The 12,338-nt window shown below is 41.8% G+C and overlaps 1 protein-coding gene across 1 annotated transcript in view; it reads right to left on the bottom strand.

Annotated features, from left to right (window-relative positions):
- The window catches only part of SERPINB5 (serpin family B member 5), a 28,211-nt gene extending 19,836 nt beyond the window's left edge, over positions 1-8,375 (bottom strand). The window contains exon 1 of the mRNA XM_010388801.2: positions 8,241-8,375. The gene's annotated coding sequence lies outside the window, so the exon portion shown is untranslated. The remainder of the gene's footprint in view (positions 1-8,240) is intronic.
- Between the last annotated feature and the right edge of the window lie 3,963 nt (positions 8,376-12,338).

Raw genomic sequence — 12,338 nt, 5'->3', positions numbered from 1 at the left:
CTGCTTAGCCACTGTGACCGTTGTCGGGAGCCCAGTGGTCACACCTCTTCTCCAGCATATGTCAGAAAAGTTGACAGCAGTAATCAACATCAGTTGGTTTTATTTATCACGTATTTTTTCCATTAGGATTTCAGTTAAACTACAAAGTTAAAATTTTTATGAAACAAAAACAGTCGAATTGCAGCAGTTTTGCATGGTTCAGTTTCATATTTAGTAAGTGTTATGGGCTGACTTGTGTCCCCAAAAAAGATATGTTAAGTCCTAATCCCCATTACCTGTGAATGTGACCTTATGTGGAAACAGGGTATTTCCTATATCTTATCTAATACATCGTTAGTTAAGATGAAGTCACACTGGAGTTAGGTGAGCACTCATCCAATACGACTGGTGTCCTTAAAGGAATAAGAGAAGAGACACAGAAACAATACACAGAGGGCAGATGTGAAGACACAAATGTCTTCACCTGTGTGAAGGACATGCCGTACGGCAAAGGAGGCAGAGATTGGAGGGATGCTTCCACAAGCCAAAGAATGCTAAGAACTGCTGGCAACACCAGAAACCAAGAGAAAGTCATGGAACATTCTCCCCTGGAGCCTTCAGAGACAGAATGACCCTGCCGACATCGTCATTTCAAACTACTGGCCTCCTAGCCTGGGGGTGAATAAAACTTATGTTGCTTTAAGCTGCTTGGCTTGTGGTGCTTTGTGATAGAAGTGCTAGAAAACCCTTAGAGTAAGTAATGCCTTTGCAGGACCCCCAGCACATAACAATACTTACTAAACAGCAGCAGTTATTGTTTGTGTTCATAATACGCATCTGTGTGTAAGACACTACCCAGAGTGTTACAAGAATCAGTGGACCTCCTCCTCCTCTAAGCTCACAGTCTCTTTGGGCAGATATGTAGACCAATAACTAGAATACAGAGTTGCCCAAGACATGTGAGTGGTATAATCAGTAATATAGGAGTTAAAGAAAAGAGAGAACAACTTCAAAATATGTAGCCTGGTACAGTGGATATAGCAGCAACTAGGCATCTTGTCACATCTCAGAGCTCTTTAATTCTAACACGGCAATTTCCAAAGTGTTGTGTCTTGACTCCTGGCAGTCCCTAACACCCTTTCAGCAGGTCCATGAGATTAAAACTATTCTCATAATAATACTAAGACATTATCATTCTCAATCTCTAATAGACAGTGGAGTTTTCCAGAGGCTATATGACATCCCTTCTATTAAGCCAAATATTAAGGAGATTTGCAAAAATGAAAAACCATATCACTCTTCTCATACATCACTCTTCTCATATTTTTTCACTGGACGTGGATGCAGCTGGAAACCATCATTCTCAGCAAACTATCGCAAGAACAGAAAACCAAATACCGCATGTTCTTACTCATAGGTGGGAATTGAACAATGAGATCACCTGGACACAGAAAGGGGATCATCACACACCGGGTCCTATTGTGGGGAGGGGGCGGGGAGGGATAGCATTAGGAGATATACCTAATGTAAATGACGATTTAATGGGTGCAGCACACCAACATGGCACATGTATACATATGTAACAAACCTGCATGTTGTGCACATGTACCCTAGAACTTAAAGTATTAAAAAAATATATTGTTGGGTGCAATGTACACTACTTGGGTGATGGATACATTAAAATCCTAGACTTCACCACTGTACAATCCGTCAGTGTAACCAAAAACCACTTGTACCCCTAAAGCAATTGAAATTTTAAAAATTTAAATAAAAATAAATAGTATATATATTAAAATATATATATATTATTCATATTAGCATTTAATGGTTATATTATTTTAATAAATTAGTAAATGAACATTTCAAAATGTGTCTGGTTTTAATTTCTAGTTTGGTAAATAATAGTAGATATAATCTACATATTTTTAAAGAAACAGTTATTTGGGGTCCTCAATAATTTTTAAGAGTGTAACGGGGTCCTCAGATTTTAAAAGCTTCACTGTTCTAATAAAGATCTACCTACCTATTTAGTCTAGTAGTTACTGATAGACTCCAAAGAGAGTTAGGTAAATTCAGGCAGTCAGGGCTTCCCTTTCTGGGAGCAGAGTTGAACTACATGGACTCCTGAGGCTCTGCCTAAGCTGTGCACTCAGCCCAGTGTTCCCATTGCAAAATATACCATGAGACCCCCTGAAGTCAGGTGGGCCTCTCACTTTTCTTTAAAGTCCACAACCTTACTCCTTCTCCCCTCAGGGCAGGGGCGAGGGCCGACAGCTGACATCACACCTCAGGGAAAGGTGACTGGCATTGGGTGTATACTGAGGTCATCAGAGTATACTGAGGTGAAGTATATAGAGTACACTGAGCATGTTTCTAAGGGAAATCAATCGATATTACTACCCCTGGGTGAGCAGTACAGGGATTAAACTCGAAGTGTTCCCCCAAAGCCTCAGGCACATGCACACAGACACAGGGGCCGAATGTGACATTGAAGGTCTTCAGGTAGGACCTGAACCCTGGCATCAGAAAGGAAGCTCCACTGCTTAAGATAGAGGACTCCCTTTGGCCAGTTCCCAAACATGTTAAGAGTCAAAGGCATGAGGAATAGGATTGCAGTTTGCACCTTATACCTGGACACAAATTCAGAATGCAAAGACGTGAGAATAAGATGGAGGAGAGGACTCCTGGTCTTTAAACATGTCTTCAGAATTCTCCTTTTTATGGGATATATGGCTTGTGTGTAGAATGGGCTAAAATCATTATATCTCGGAGTCTGAAAAAGCGAGTTCATTATAAAAAAAAAAAAAAATCTGTTTGGTTGACTCTGCTCATGCTCACTGGTCATCTCCACGGGCTTCCTCCTTCTCCATATGTCCCTGATAAATACAGTCATGCACTCAGGCCAGTGTTCCCATTGCAAATATACCATGAGGCTCCCTGAAGTCAGGTGGGCCTCTCACTTTTCTTTAAAGCCCACAACCTTACTCCTTCTCCCCTCAGGGCAGGGGCGAGGGCCAACAGATGACATCACACCCCAGGGAAAGGTGACTGGCATGAGGTGTATACTGAGGTCAGCAGAGTATACTGAGGCAAAAATGAAAGCCTGTGGAGTGTTTCACCCAGTGTGCCCACCACTGGGAAAATATAAACAAACTTCACAAAAGGTTTGGGAAATCGGTGGACAGACTTTCAGAATAGGAAACCTGACTTCCTTCCGCAGCAAAATTAATATTAATAAACTCAACATGTACAATAAGTAATGAGTTATTTCTTCAGCAAATAGAGAAGCCTAAACCCATATCCCTGCAAGCTTCTTAACACTTCCACAAGTTGAGAGCTAATCACACTGATAATAATATGAAAACACACAAACTGCTTTAACAAACACAAGTAGTTCCTCCCAGCATGTATTTATTATCCTCCAAGAGAAGCTAGAATAATTTTGCATAGTCAATAACAAACTATATTCTAGTGATTTCCTTTGTATAGAAAAATGGTGTTTAAGATCTTAAATTAATCTGCTGAGGGAGTTTGGCTGCAAACACCTACAAATGGATCTTAGAAGTGGATCAAAGGGTGAGGAGATGTTCATTTTACCATTTTGTTCAACTAAAGCATTATTCACTCATCATAACATTCTGAGATATATTTAGTCTAAATGATTGTGGATACAAGATCATTGTGGCTTTTAGTGTGGTTAATTACACAATACAATTAATGCTCTGTTGCAATCCAGGTCCCTGTTGGAGATGTGAATCGATGCACACCTGACATCCTAACATCTCCGGGGCTGCCTCACCACCAGCAGACCTTCCCCTTGAGTGAGTCCCTTCCTTTGCGTGCTAATCCTCAGTGCATTGAAGATAACAACATATCTGCATGGTTTGTTTAATCGACACAAAACTTCTTCCCTATGATTTTCCTACTTGAAGAAGCCATTGTTCCCTTTCTGCCACTTATGTTGTAAACTCTTGGTATGATGTTGCTTTCATCAGTGCATGAACACAAAGAGATCTGCCTTCCTGTTCCTATGCTGACTGGTTCCTTTTTTAGAAAATTATCCTTCATTTCTGGGAAGGTCACACAGCCCTTAGTATCTGTGGTCCCAGCCGCAACAGCGTTGTTTGATGCTGGCCAAAGGAAACAGGAAAGGTCTGTACATGGAAATGGTTGTAGTGGCAAAAAATCACTCACTCAGTAATCAATCAAATATTTCCTGGTAAATCTGATCAGTGGTTCTGTGATTAGTCCCAAGTGACCTAAAAACTCTATAAAGTTGATCTGGTCTGAAGTAGCTCAAAAGATGACTTTGGCCACAATTGCCACATGACTGTGTTGCAAGACAATCAAAGCATTTAAACAAACCTCAGCAATGTTAGCAATACATGCCCCGGAAAAAATACAAACTTCTACACAGACCATTTTGCATGATCGAATGCTATAAAAATTGTAAGTACCAGAGTAGAGATTAGCAATTCCTGTATGGTAAATTTATGTGCCTAATGACTTCTTTTGAAAGTGCTAAAATTGCTACAAATTTTGTTCCATTTTACTGCCTTGTCACAAGGGTCTTCTTCCATTTCTGTGAAAACCCTGTAACCATTTTAACAAGGAGAACTTCATTTATAGTTGCAATGTAGAAAACGCTACATTTTCAGGCACTTAAAAGTTTAAAAAGGAACTTTATTTTAACCATAGAACAGTGAGATGGAAGTTTAAGTAGTAATACAAATGCAGTTTTAAGAACTTATTTCCAAGTAGCTTGCTTTCACAATCTGTGCTAAATTATAAACCTTGAAAGTGGGACAAGATCTTGGAGAGGATCTAGGCTGGCCACACCTCTTCGTTTTACAGATGAGAAAAGTGAGGCAGACAAAGATGAAGTGAGTCTCCCAGGCCACCCACGCAGGGAGTGAGAGTGGCAAAACCAGACCTAGAATTCATTGCTTCTAGCTCCCAGCCTGGCACTTCCCCGCCACACCTTACCACCTGCTTTCTTGGTAATTGCATCTTTGCTGGCCTTTGTTCTCTCAGAAGTCTCTCGAGTTCCAAAAATCTCACATGTCCTGAAGTCTCTCTTGAAGACATCAACATATCCTGCATGGTTTGTTTAGTCGTCACAAAACTTCTTCCCTATGATTTTTCTACTTGAAGAAGCCGTTGTTCCCTTTCTGGCACTTACGTTGTAAACCCTTGGTATGATGTTGCTTTCACCTAATAAGTATTAACTGAGTACCTAATGTGTGTCAGGGTAGGCATTAAGAAAACAAAGGTCGGCCGGGCGCGGTGGCTCAAGCCTGTAATCCCAGCACTTTGGGAGGCCGAGGCGGGCGGATCACGAGGTCAGGAGATCGAGACCATCCTGGCTAACACAGTGAAACCCCGTCTCTACTAAAAAATACAAAAAACTAGCCGGGCGAGGTAGCGGCGCCTGTAGTCCCAGCTACTCGGGAGGCTGAGGCAGGAGAAAGGCGTAAACCCGGGAGGCGGAGCTTGCAGTGAGCTGAGATCCAGCCACAGCACTCCAGCCCGGGTGACAGAGCGAGACTCCGTCTCAAAAAAAAAAAAAAAAAAAAAAAAAAAAAAAAAAAAAAAAAAAAGAAAACAAAGGTGAACACGACATGGCCCCTGCCTCCAAGGAGTTGTCAGTTAGTGGCATGATGAATGTTGTGTTTTGATGAGTACACAAGTCACTATGGGATCCCCAGCAGTGACAGACTCCCCCATACTAGAAGCCTCAGTGACACCTTCTGAGAGACAGTGACAATGGAGTAAGTCACACTAAAGTTGAGTCCTACAGGATAAGTAGAAGTTAGCCTTGCAAAAATGCAGGACAGCGAGAACTGACCCAATTCAGAGACTGCAAGTGGCCCCAATGAATAGAGACACATGTACTGGGCTGGGGGTAGGGGCTGTGCTCACTTCTCTAGACTTATAGCTTGTCACTGGTCTTTGTATAAAGATTTCCTAAGATTTTTATGCATCTGAGCCAATGGCCCTCAAATTTTTTGTCTTTAGACCATTTGGGTGAAAAAAAAATGTCCTGTGGATAGGTTTGCTATGTATCCCATTTTGCCTGGGACAATCCTGGTTTATGTTTGTTATCTTGACATTAATAACAGTGCCCAATTTACTCTCAAACATATCCTGATTTGAACAATATATGTTCATTTTACTTGTAGACCATCAACCACACTCTTCAACCACACATCATGGGTGTGCATATTTAAACAGAGCTATGAACATAGTTTTTTCATCCCTTAAAAACTAACTTTTGGCTAGGCACAGTGGTTCACGCCTGTAATCCCAGCACTATGGGAGGCCAAGGTGGGCGGATCACTTGAGGTCAGGAGTTCAAGACCAGCCTGGCCAACATGGTGAAACCCTATGTCTACTAAAAATACAGAAATTAGCCGGGAGTGGCGTGGCGGCACGTGCCTGTCATCCCAGCTACTTGGGAGGCTGAGGCAGAAAAATCACTTGAACATGGGAGGCTGAGGTTGCAGTGAGCCAAGATCGTGCCACTGCACTCCAGCCTGGGTGACAGAGCAAGACTCCGTCTCAAAAAAAAGAGAAAAAAAAACTACCTTTTTGCTGTATGAGAGTATTGTAGATATTACTTAGCCTAGCCTGCCTCATTTTAAAGATGGAGAGACATGGTGAAAAACATTTCTCAAGTATTTAGTATAACTAGTCCTTAGAGAATGCCATGAGAAACCTTGCCTATTATAATATCAGTAATGGAATGCCAAAAAAAACACAACCTCCGTTGTCTACGTTCTAAGTCTTTGAGGAGCAAAGGATGTACAGGATTAAGAAAACAAGATATTTTGTAGTTTCTGCAATGTGAAAGAATATGAGGACTAAACGAAGTGATTAAGTGAATCAATGTATATGAAAAGTGCTTTGTGGGCAAGAAAGTACAATACAGCTATTAGTGATGAGATTAATTGCTTTAATTTCCCATGGCAGGGGGGCGTCTGCTTTGCTCTGAAGCATCATAGCTGCTCCTGTCTCTTTAGAAACCTGACCTTGACCACTGACCCAGCCCACTGTTGCAAGCAGTAAACTTACAGCCAGACTCAGCCACACCAGAATGCCCCAAATTGCTGAGACTGCATAGCCCCAAAGTCAGTCCGCAACCTAGAGGGATTGAAGTGGCACAATTCAAGGTGTTAGGAAGCAAAGATATAAACCTGCTGACTCATTTCCTTTGGAGACTCCTTTCCTCAGACAGGCTTCATCTCCACCCATGAAGGAACTCATCAAACACTTACACTAACTGGCGGGGACTGAGGTTTGGAACCCATTATTGAAAACCTCTCAGGAGATGTAGTGGGTGAAAAAGATGGTAACAGAACCCATGGTGTTGTGGAAACATCCCAAGCTGCAAGCCTGAAAGCCTGATTCGGTCTCAGCAGTGCCACTTACAGGCGGTGTGACTTTGGGCACCATGTCACCCCTGTGAGCTCCACTCCTCATCTACAAAATGAGGGGGCTGGGCTGAAACATGTCTAAGAGGCCCCAGCTCTGAGGATCTGATTATGAGTCTCTGGAATAGCCTGGCATGTTGGTTTTTTGTATGATATGCTTAAATGAAGCCATAAATAAAAGCATACAGCATATAAGTAAAAAACTACAAGCAGCCCAATTTAAGCCCAATTTATTTGTCCAAGCTATGCTGAAACCCAGAAAACTGGAGGCAGAATAATTTCCACTTAGACGAATATAGTTGCAAGTAGATAAACAGTGATCTGATGCTTAAAAATGCCAAAAAGAAGGGCAGTCCAGGTGCCTAAATCTCAGCCTTACAATGTCAGCCAGGGAGAAGAGCCAACCAGACACACCAATACTTCTAAACTTTCCCAGTTTGTGGGTGCCATACCCTTTCTGAAACTAGCATTGCAAAATTCATTCTGAGTTCCAAGGTAGGCCTGAAAATGTCCTCAGAAGTATTTTCTCCTCCGTGAATCATCGTTGCACCCCTCTACCACCAAAACCTCTGAGCCATGTGACTTCTTCATATTCTTACCTTGTACGGTTAAGTGATTTTACTCCCTATATGGTGCCCAAAGGATTGGGAGCTGAAAATATTGCCAGTATGGGGGATGAGAGGCGACAGTACTCAATCCGACAGCCCATCTTTGAACACAGCCCCTTTATGTCCATTTTGTTCACCGTCTCAAATCAGTTCAAATAATGATTTTTATGAATTTTCCTGAAAAAGGAAGTCACCAGCCCTGCTACCCCACCTTGCTTACCTGGAGTCACAGTTATCCTGGAAAATGCGTGGAAAAGTAACAGGCAAGCGAGGAGCACAAACACCTAGATGTGGAGGCGACCGTGTCTGGGCAGAAGCAGTGGTGGCTCACCTGGGCAGCACCGCCACGCCCACTGTGCCAGCCCAGCGCCACGCCCCGCCCCACCTCAGCAGGACTCCGCTCTTACTCAAGCTTTTTGGCAGCTTGTCCACAATTGAAAGAAATGATTCAGGCTGAAGTTGCTGTTGTCTGCTTCCAAAGGCCTCCAACATGTTCGGGCAGGAAGGGGCTGTGAGCTATATGCATACGTACAGACATGCGTACAGCAATCCTCTCAGCCCATGCAGGACCGGAAGGTGAAATATTAAATGAAATAAAAGGAATATGTGATGACAGTAATACTATAAATTTCTCAAACACGTTAGTGGCACAAAAAGTACTCTGATCTTCATTCTTTTCGTGTTAACTGCAGCAGCTCATTCTGCTAGATGCCAAAAGAGGTAGCTGCCCATTAAACCAAAAGGCAATTTAAAAAAGAAGGAATGGATATATGTATAAACACAGTGCCTACTTAAAAATTAGGTACTATCAGCAGAATATTTACCACCAAAGTGATAGGAGATATGGTTAATGGGTGGCGCAGGAAGTTTCTTTTTAAAATCCTGTGATTAGGATTACTCAGGCCTGGTGCGGTGGTTCACACCTGTAATCCCAGCATTCTGGGAGGTTGAGGTGAGCAGATCGCTTGAGCCCAGGAGTTTGAGACCAACCTGGGCAACATGGTGAGATCCCATCTCTACAAAAAATGCAAAACAGTAGCCTAGTGTGGCGGCGCATGCCTGTGGTCCCAGTTACCTGGGAAGCTGAGATGGGAGGACCGCTTGAGCCTGGGAGGGCAAAGCTGCAGTGAGCCATAAGCTAACCACTGTACTTCAGCCTGGGTGACAGAGCAAAAGAAACAAAATGAAAAAGGAGTATGCAGCTCTGCTCTGAAATCTCTTTGCGAAGCCTGCTTTTGTCCTCCTGTCTTCCCACAGCTCCTTCATTTGGTGGGACCTACTCCCTTCCAGCCGAATCAGTCTCAGGAAAGGACCTGAAACTGATGTGGTTGCTTTTCTGCTGTGCTTATCTAGAATTCCCTGTTGTGCGTTTACTACATTGTTTCATAATAATCTCTTACATTATCCTATATGTGACTACAACAATTTTAAAGGTAAGGGCCAAGCTTCGTTCATTTTTATAACACCAACGCTGGGTACAGACTTGATGTACAGTCTGCAGTCAGTAAGTGCTTGTTGATTAATGAATAAGAGCAACTCGCTATACTAAACTTACTAAACTAAGATTGATCAACAGCTTCCCCTCCCCCATGTCCTGGGTATTTTAATGTTAACCGGGATCAAAGTCATAAACTAAGTGAACTCCAAAAACAGAATTTTAGGCATCAGTGGAGCAAGTGGAGGGAAGGTCATGGGTGAGGAGGTATGGAAAGATGCTTCTTAAAAATTCTATTATCCAGCTGGAGGAGGGAAAATGAGAATTTGGGAGCAGAGTCATAAATTTGCAAACTAAATCTAACCACTCATTGCTTGAGAAATCCTGAGCAAATTGCTTAATCTCTTTAGCTTCAGATTCCTCATCTGTAAAATTTGTCTATATATAGTCATTTGTCAATAAGATCTATAAAATGTGATATAGACAGAGATGGATGAAGAGACAATTCTTACATAGTTTCCGGCACATAGCATGTGCTTCCTAATGATGGCAATTAGTACCACTTTGCCCATTGGTTAGGCAGTTCTGGGGAATAGTGAGCAAAAGGCTGGAGCATGTTATTGACATTGAATTCACCACATTTATTGAACACCTGCTTCGTGCTTGCTACTGTGGTCTACAGATTTCAAGGAACTTGCACTTAAATGGTAGAGCTTCTCTATTCTCCTTTTTGATGTTTTAATTCCCTCTAAAACACTCCTGTTCAGTGCTTGCTCAGCCTGGGCAGAAATATTTCCAATGACAGGAATTCAACAGCACCCAAGGAAGTCCAAATGAAATGCCTTTGGGTGATTCTAACTGTGTGAAAGGTAGAGGCACCATTTGACTGGGGCTATAAGACATGTTCCCTTTCCCCAAAGGGTACATACAGTAGGATAAGAAACAAAAGAAAGTATCTGGAGGCATGTAATGAGGGACATAAGAGAGGTGCAATGGACAAAAGGAGTTCAGAGATGAGTGTAACCTTTTCAGTCTGGCTATGACTGGGGAAGGATCACGGAGGCAACGTCATTGGACATCGGGAGACCATTTAAGCCTGAGAATGGAGGTCCAGAGCTGGGATGACACAAGGTATATTGGACAGGTATGTTAACAAAAGATTAAACAGAACATTCTCTGTCAAAAGTTTTCATTTGTTGAAATATCTCCAGAGGTCAGACCCTGTACCCAAATGTTCTCACTCTCTCACTGAACCCAAGTAAGGCAAGGACTCCCAAGTCTCAGGTATAACATCATTGACAAAACACACTGTTGATTTAGGCAGAACAGTAGGAAAAAAAAAAAAAGTGGTTCCCATTCAGTGGTAAGAGTATTAAACGTGTGATTCTATTTGACTAAGAAGACCCGTTTCCCAGTAATATTCTTTTCCACAGCAGCCATAATTTTAAGTTCTTTAGAATTCTATCTAAAAAGACACTAGAAAACAGAAAAGTGGGAGAAGATGGAGTTATACAAGTAGTTCGTGTTTTTTAAATTACACAATTTCAAATTAGTTTCTGGAGAACATGCCTGCTGATTAATTTTAGGACAGAGTGGCCTCAAGAATGTCTTCTGCATTCAACAGGTTTCTACTCTGCTTCCCTGTTTTAACTAGACATTTTGATTGGAGTCTGTGATTGACTGAATAAGCATTTGTTGAGTTTGTCAGACCCAGGGCAAGACCCAGAATAAGACCTAACTATGGATCTCAAGCCAACTACAGTTTAGCTTTGCATTTCTGTAAGTCAGATACCTACACTAATTGTTACACTGTTAAAAAAAAAAAAAAAATACATACATCCTGAAGGAAATGCCTGGAAAGAACAAAGTTGTCATGTCAATCATGTTAACATGTGGACTTAGAAGCATCAGACTTATAAGAAAAAAGGTTCTACTCATACTAATAACTCAGACAGCAACAATATCAAAATAACAAAGTTGTTTTACAGGTGTTATTATCCTGTTACAATCTTCAGTCTCTTGCCTCATGAAAAGCTTTTTATGTGGGCCCATGAATAGTTAACTCTCAAGTATCTTTGATCTCCCTTCTTCCTGATGAAATTTGAACCTATAAGAAGCAGATATAAAGCCAGATTTTAAAGTTTTCTATATGATATGATATACTATGCAATTCACTTACTATGTTTACTGTTGATGGCCTCCTTCAGCTAAAATCTAAGCAGGTTTTTTTGGTCTATTTTATTCACTGATGTAGTCCAAGAACTTAGAATTGTATCTGTCACATAGTGGGTATCTGGGGTATCTGGCACACAGTGGGCAGAGAATGAATGAGTGGGAAATAACCCTACCTGACAGTATTTCAACTAAGGATGAATTCAGCCCATGAATTTGAAGTCAGTTTGACATTTCCTTAAATACCAGCTACCTTTCCTCCAGTTCTCTTTGTATATACTGACAACCAGTGCATCTGATTCATCCCAAACACTTTATATTTGTAAAATAAATGATTTTTTTTTTTTTTTTTGAGATGGAGTCTCACTCTGTCACCCAGGTTGGAGTGCAGTGGCACGACCTCAGCTCACTGCAACCTCCACCTCCCAGGTTAAAGTGATTCTCCTGCCTCAGCCTCCCGAGTAGCTGGGACTACAGGCGCCCGCCACCACGCCCGGTTAATTTTTGTATTTTTAGTAGAGACGGAGTTTCACCATGTTGGCCAGGATGGTCTTGATCTCCTGACCTCTTGATCCGCCCACCTCAGCCTCCCAAAGTGCTAGGATTACAGGCATGAGCCACAGTGCCCCTCCAAATAAATGATTTTTTAAAAAAATATTTAGTGACAAAGAATACACCTGTTTGTAGGAAAAAGCATTTGCTCTATAATTT

The sequence above is a fragment of the Rhinopithecus roxellana genome, chromosome 21 (assembly GCF_007565055.1).
Source record: "Rhinopithecus roxellana isolate Shanxi Qingling chromosome 21, ASM756505v1, whole genome shotgun sequence".
Taxonomy (NCBI): Eukaryota; Metazoa; Chordata; class Mammalia; order Primates; family Cercopithecidae; genus Rhinopithecus; species Rhinopithecus roxellana.
Note: the sequence above shows the minus strand (reverse complement) of the source record. Positions and strands in the feature narration are given on the sequence as shown.